This window comes from Schistocerca piceifrons, chromosome 1, assembly GCF_021461385.2.
Source record: "Schistocerca piceifrons isolate TAMUIC-IGC-003096 chromosome 1, iqSchPice1.1, whole genome shotgun sequence".
Classification (NCBI taxonomy): Eukaryota; Metazoa; Arthropoda; class Insecta; order Orthoptera; family Acrididae; genus Schistocerca; species Schistocerca piceifrons.
This window is the reverse complement of record NC_060138.1, coordinates 574,525,699-574,533,052: the sequence shown is the minus strand read 5'-3', so window position 1 is coordinate 574,533,052 and position 7,354 is coordinate 574,525,699. Positions and strand designations below refer to the sequence as shown.

Here is a 7,354-nt window from a genome sequence, read left to right as displayed (position 1 = left end):
CCAGAAATAGAAAACTTATAAAAAGACTCTTAATTTGGCTTTTTAGGTACTTGATACTGTGATATGACAAGGCACCAATCATGTTCGATGAGGGGGTCCTTGAGAAAATTTTGTTGGGAAGCTCTGCTCTACACAATCAAAAGCTCTGCTCAGGTCACAAAACATAGCCGGAGCGTAGTCCCTAGCGTCGAACACAACTAAGACAAATTTTACTTGTGAATCCATTGAGTCAGTTGTGCATTTACCTTTCCTGAACCCAAATTGTTTATCATTGATTTGCCAAAATAAACACTAACTTTTTTATACATTATTGTTTCAAAAATTTTAGAAAAAAAAAGGAGTTATGGATATGAGTCTATAGCTAGTGGGACAGTTCTTTTCAACTTTTTTATATATGGACACAACTCTAGAAATTTTTAGTTTCTCATTGAACTTATTTTCATCTAGAGATTTATTTACATAATAAGTTAAAGGATAAATTACACAGTCAATAGCATCTTTAAACAAATTACATGACAAATCATAGTAATCAACACTAGCTGAAGGTTTGAAATTTTTACCTATTTTCAGGATCGTACTTGGACACACTCCTGTGATAGTGCATGGGAAAGGCTTTTCAAAGCAGTTGTCGCTGATACTAACTGCACTTTCGGGAGATCATTTATTAACTACTAATTTCTTCAAGGAAACTAGTGTTCTATGGGTTGGAGCTTGGAATGTCAAGGTGGCAGGTAGGTTAGAAAATTTAAAAAGGGAAATGGTCAGGTTAAAGCTAGATATAGTGAATTAGTGAGGTTCGGTAGCAGCGGGAACAAGACTTCTGGTCAGGTGAACACAGCATTATAAATAGAAATTCAAGCAGGGGTAATGCAGGAGTAGGTTTAATAACGAATAAAAAACAGGAGCACGGATAAGCTACTACGAATAGCATAGTGAACGCATTATTGTAGCCAAGGTAGACATGAAGCCCAGGCCTACCGCAGTATTACAAGTTTATATGCCAACTAGCTCCACAGATGACGAAGAGATTGAAGAAACGTATGACGTCAAAAAAATTATTCACATAGTGAAGGGAGCTGAAAATTTTATAGTCATGGGGGACTGGAATTTGATAGTAGGAAAATAAAGAGAAAGAAAAGTAGTAGGTAAATATGGAATGGGGGGTAAGTAATGAGAGAGGAAGCTGCCCGGTAGAATTATGCATGGAGCATAGCTTAATCACAGCTAACAATTGGCTTAAGAATCATGAAAGAAGGTTGTATATGTGGGAGAGGCGTCAAGACACTGGAAGATTTCAGATATGTTATACAGTGGTAAGACAGAGATTTAGGAGTCAGGTTTTACATTGTAAGACATTTTCAGGGACAAATGTGGACTCTGACCACAACTTATTGGTCATGAACTGTAGATTAAAACTGAAGAAACTGCAAAAAGGTGGGAATTTAAGGAGGTGGGACCTGGATAAACTGAAACAACCTGAGGTTGTAGAGAGTTTCCGAGAAAGCATTAGGGAACAATTGACAAGAATGGGTGAAAGAAATATGGTAGAAGAAGAATGGGTGGGTTTGAGAGATGAAATAGTGAAGGCAGCAGAGGATCAAGTAGGTAAAAAGACGAGGGCTAGAAGAAATCCTTGGGTAACAGAAAAGATACTGAATTTAATTGATGAAAGGAGAAAATATAAAAATGCGGTAAATGAAGCAGGCGAAAGGGAATACAAACGTCGCAAAAATGAGATCGACAGGAAGTGTAAAATGGCTACGCATAGATGGCTAGAGGACAAATGTAAGGATGTAGAGGCTTATATCACCAGGGATAAGATAGATACTGCCTACAGGAAAATTAGAGAGACCTTTGGATAAAAGAGAACAACCTGTATGATTATCAATTGCTCAGATAGAAAACCAGTTCTAAGCAAAGAAGGGAAAGCAGAAAGGTGGAAGGGGCATATAGAGGGTCTATACTAGGGTGATTTACTTGTGGGCAATATTATGGAAATGGAAGAGGATATAGATGAAAATGAAAGGGAGATATGATACTGCGTGAAGAATTTGACACAGTGGTGAAAGGCCCCAGAAGTAGACAACATTCCATTAGGACTACTGGTAGCCTAGGAAGAGCCAGGGCCAGGACAAAACTCTACCATCTGGTGAGCAAGATGTATGAGACAGACGAAATGCCCTCAGATTTCAGGAAGAATATAGTAATTCCAATCCCAAAGAAAGCAGGTGTTGACACGTGTGACAATTACTGAACTAACAGTTTAATAAGTCATGGCTGTAAAATACTCACACGAAATCTTTACAGATGAATGGAAAAACTGGAAGAACCCAACCTTGGGGGAGATCAGTTTGGATTCCGTAGAAATGTAGGAACACATGAGGCAATACTGACCCTACGACTTATTTTAGAAGTTAGATTAAGGAAAGGCAAACTATGTTATAGCATTGGTAGACTTAGAGAAAGCATTTGACAATGTTGATTGGAATACTCTCTTTCAAATTCTGAAGGTGGCAGGGGTAAAATACAGGGAGCAAAAGGCTGTTTACAATTTGTACAGAAACCAGATGGCAGTTATAAGAGTTGAGGGACATGAAAGGGAGCAGTGGTTGGGAAGGGAGTGAGACAGGGTTGTAGCCTCTCCCCAATGTTATTCAATCTGTATATTGAGCAAGCAGTAAAGGAAACAGAAGAAAAATTCGGAATAGGTATTAAAATCAGTGGGGAAGAAATAAAAACTTTGACATATGCCGGTGACATTATAATTCTATCAGAGACAGCAAATGACTTGGAAGAGGTATTGAACAGAATGGACAGTGTCTTGAATGGAGAATATAAGATGAACATCTACAATAGTAAAATGAGGATAATGGAATGTAGTCGAATTAAATCAGATGATACTGAGGGAATTAGATTAGGAAATAGACACTTAAAGTAGTAGATGAGTGTTGCTATTTGGGGAGCAAAATACACTCCTGGAAATGGAAAAAAGAACACATTGACACCGGTGTGTCAGACCCACCATACTTGCTCCGGACACTGCGAGAGGGCTGTACAAGCAATGATCACATGCACGGCACAGCGGACACACCAGGAACCGCGGTGTTGGCCGTCGAATGGCGCTAGCGGCGCAGCATTTGTGCACCGCCACCGTCAGTGTCAGCCAGTTTGCCGTGACATACGGAGCTCCATCACAGTCTTTAACACTGGTAGCATGCCGCGACAGCGTTGACGTGAACCGTATGTGCAGTTGACGGACTTTGAGCGAGGGCGTATAGTGGGCATGCGGGAGGCTGGGTGGACGTACCGCCGAATTGCTCAACACGTGGGGCGTGAGGTCTCCACAGTACATCGATGTTGTCGCCAGTGGTCGGCAGAAGGTGCACGTGCCCGTCGACCTGCGACCGGACCGCAGCGACGCACGGATGCACGCCAAGACCGTAGGATCCTACGCAGTGCCGTAGGGGACCGCACCGCCACTTCCCAGCAAATTAGGGACACTGTTGCTCCTGGGGTATCGGCGAGGACCATTCGCAACCGTCTCCGTGAAGCTGGGCTATGGTCCCGCACACCGTTAGGCCGTCTTCCGCTCACGCCCCAATATCGTGCAGCCCGCCTCCAGTGGTGTCGCGACAGGCGTGAATGGAGGGACAAATGGAGACGTGTCGTCTTCAGCGATGAGAGTCGCTTCTGCCTTGGTGCCAATGATGGTCGTATGCGTGTTTGGCGCCGTGCAGGTGAGCGCCACAATCAGGACTGCATACGACCAAGGCACACAGGGCCAACACCCGGCATCATGGTGTGGGGAGCGATCTCCTACACTGGCCGTACACCACTGGTGATCGTCGAGAGGACACAGAATAGTGCACGGTACATCCAAACCGTCATCGAACCCATCGTTCTACCATTCCTAGACCGGCAAGGGAACTTGCTGTTCCAACAGGACAATGCACGTCCGCATGTATCCCGTGCCACCCAACGTGCTCTAGAAGGTGTAAGTCAACTACCCTGGCCAGCAAGATCTCCGGATCTGTCCCCCATTGAGCATGTTTGGGACTGGATGAAGCGTCGTCTCACGCGGTCTGCACGTCCAGCACGAACGCTGGTCCAACTGAGGCGCCAGGTGGAAATGGCATGGCAAGCCGTTCCACAGGACTACATCCAGCATCTCTACGATCGTCTCCATGGGAGAATAGCAGCCTGCATTGCTGCGAAAGGTGGATATACACTGTACTAGTGCCGACATTGTGCATGCTCTGTTGCCTGTGTCTATGTGCCTGTGGTTCTGTCAGTGTGATCATGTGATGTATCTGACCCCAGGAATGTGTCAATAAAGTTTCCCCTTCCTGGGGCAATGAATTCACAGTGTTCTTATTTCAATTTCCAGGAGTGTAAATGATGATGGTTGAAGTAGATAGAATATAAAATGTAGACTGGCTATAGCAAGGAAAACGTTTCTGAAGAAGAGAAATGTGTTAACATTGAGTATAGGTTTAAGTGTCATGATGTCCTGAAAGTAGTTGTATGAAGTGCAGTCATGTGTGGATGTGAAACATGGACAATAAATAGCTTAGACAAGATGAGAATACAAAGTTTCAAAAAGTGGCGTTACAGAAGAATCCTGAAGATTAGTTACATAGATCATGTAACTAATCAGGAGGTACTGAATAGAATTGGGGAGAAGAGGAATTTGTGGCACAACTTGACTGGAAGAATGGATTGGTTTGTAGGACATGATCTGAGGCATCAAGGGATCACCAATTTAGTATTGGAGGGCAGCGTGGAGGGTAAAAATCATACAGAGAGACCAAGGCATGAATACACTGAGCAGATTCAGAAGGATGTAGGTTGCAGTAGGTGCTGGGAGATGAAGAAGTTTGCACAGGATAGAGTAGCAGGAAGAGCTGCATCAAACCAGTCTCTGGACTGAAGACCACAACAACAATTTCTTCCATGGATTGGATACAAAATTTCTTACATTTGTCTGGGGTTATGGCAATATCATCTTTTTGGTTAGGGTAGACAATAGAGTTAATTTCACTTCCGACTTCTTTGCATTTTTTCTGTTATTATTTTATTTATTTATTTATTTATTATATCATGTAGTTTCTTTGCTTCATTGATTGCCTGCTCTACCATACAATTCTTTATACATTTCTGATTTACCAGTTTAGTACAGTCCAGAATATAGCATAACAGTAACATGGTTATAGAAAATCCATGGATAAACATTGAGAAACTTACTATTCATTATTGTTGGCACGTATTTCTTTTCTGTCTGTGCTAAACAAAGTCCAGACAGTCTTTGCCATATTAAGTGGGTAATTGATTTCTTGAAGAGATATATATATATCTCTTCAATAAATCAATTACCCACTTGATATATATATCTCTTCAAGAAATCAATTACCCACTTAATATGGCAAAGACTGTCTGGACTTTGTTTAGCACAGACAGAAAAGAAATACGTGCCAACAATAATGAAAACATAACACCTAAAAAAAGAAGGAAATGAATTTTTGGACCCACATTTCATCGATTTCATTTTCTATGAACACAATTGTAACTGTGGTAGACAATCTCGTATGACAAAATCCCACAAAACAAAACAAAAAGAATAATATATTTCTTTAAGCATTGTAAATGTAACAGAGTGTTTACTTCTGTTTCTCACAAATGATCTGTAAATATAAAAAATAATCTGCAAAATGAAAATAAAGAAAAAAAATGCTATAGGGCCCGATGACATATGTACAAGAGCAGTTAATTATTGTTCAGAGTTTCCAGTGGAGCCACTGACGTTTCTAATAAACAAGTGTAGGGGAGAATCCCTGAGCCTCAAAGCCAACACAGTATTGGGTCAACTGCTTTTCATTCTCTATATAAACGATATGAGTACATTAAAGGGTCCAAATGTCATTATATATGCTGATGACATGGGTCAATGGAGGTGGCCAATCCCACCCGTCAGCTTTGGCCCATGACGTAAAGGTGTTGTGGTGTGTGACGTATTATGGTGCAGAGTTTAGTTTATGAGTGTGTTTTATTTGTAGATGCTGTCTTGTTGCGGTTGGTGGTGTGTGTATGATCCGCATGTTATGTGGTGTACACTGGGTTCGTTTGGGACTCTGTGTGGAGGTGTACTTTTATCAGTCGTGTCTTCTATAGAAGAACGAAAATTGATTTCAGTGAGTTAAGAATTAAGTTTCTGTTGTGTTTATGATTATTTGTGGCTTCTATTGTTAGGTATGGAAATGACTTCTAGGTTTAATAGTGTGCGTCTACGGCCTAAAATGGGGGACGACATATTGTCCTTTATTAAGATTCTGCAACTTTTTGGGCTTGTGGTGGAGATAGTGAAATGTGGCGTATTCAAGCTGAATGTGTGATTATCCCGAGTTCTGGCATCTCTGACCAGGGACTGTTGGTGGGCTTTTGTTTTTGTTTTTGGGGGGAGGGTGAAGGTTGGGTGAGGGGCGTTGGTAAGTAAGCACTGCCTGCTGCTAAGGAGGTGATTGTTTTTGCTGATGTGACTTGCAATAACGACTGCGCGAAACGCCGCTATCTCGTTGGGGATGCTACGACATACACCCTCTCGAGCACCCCGAATACTTGTTGAGCCCTCGGCTACGATGGGTTTCAGGCTGTCAAATGAACTATGGTGTGTGCATGCGCGGACGGGAGAAAGGCTGAGGCGTCTTCGAGTGTACAAGGATGGACAGAGCGTATCCGTCGTTTCCGTAGTGTAGCGGTTATCACGTCTGCTTCACACGCAGAAGGTCCCCGGTTCGATCCCGGGCGGGAACAGTATTTTCCTGCCTATGTCGTATTGTCCTCCAATGAACCACATCGTGTGTGGATCTTCTGCATGTCCCTTCGTTTTGCAAGTACCACATTTATTGAATTTTTTAGTTACGATGGCAACATCACTACAAGTTGTCTGTGAAGTAAGGTGCACACAAGCAGTTTCCGTGGTGTAGCGGTTATCACGTCTGCCTAACACGCAGAAGGTCCCCGGTTCGATCCCGGGCGGAAACACTTTTTCATCACTTTAAGCAAGACTTACTAACATGCATCCGCTACCATCTGTACCCGAAACCTTCGTAATCAAATTCACGCGTCGGACCAGAGTGTCAATTGCTCACATCGAATAAGAAATTCATTTGATATTGACGGCGAGCTTTTTGCGCTGACTCAGCCACTGACGTGCGATCAGTTTGCACAAAACGCTAGTTATATATTGGGGTGGCTGACCTAGTGTGTAGTGCCGGAACTTTTTTGGGGTAAATAATCATTGTTTTTGGGTCTATTGTTCACATGTTATGATGTTTGGTGGAGTTTTTATATGTTCTTC

At 42.4% G+C, this 7,354-nt stretch overlaps 2 non-coding genes across 2 annotated transcripts; both read left to right on the top strand.

Moving 5' to 3' along the window:
* Positions 1-6,734: 6,734 nt before the first annotated feature.
* Positions 6,735-6,807, top strand: Trnav-cac. Its single transcript has one exon. It is a non-coding gene; the product is annotated as a tRNA-Val (tRNA).
* Positions 6,808-6,965: 158 nt separating this feature from the next.
* Positions 6,966-7,038, top strand: Trnav-aac. The gene has a single exon. It is a non-coding gene; the product is annotated as a tRNA-Val (tRNA).
* Positions 7,039-7,354: the final 316 nt, after the last annotated feature.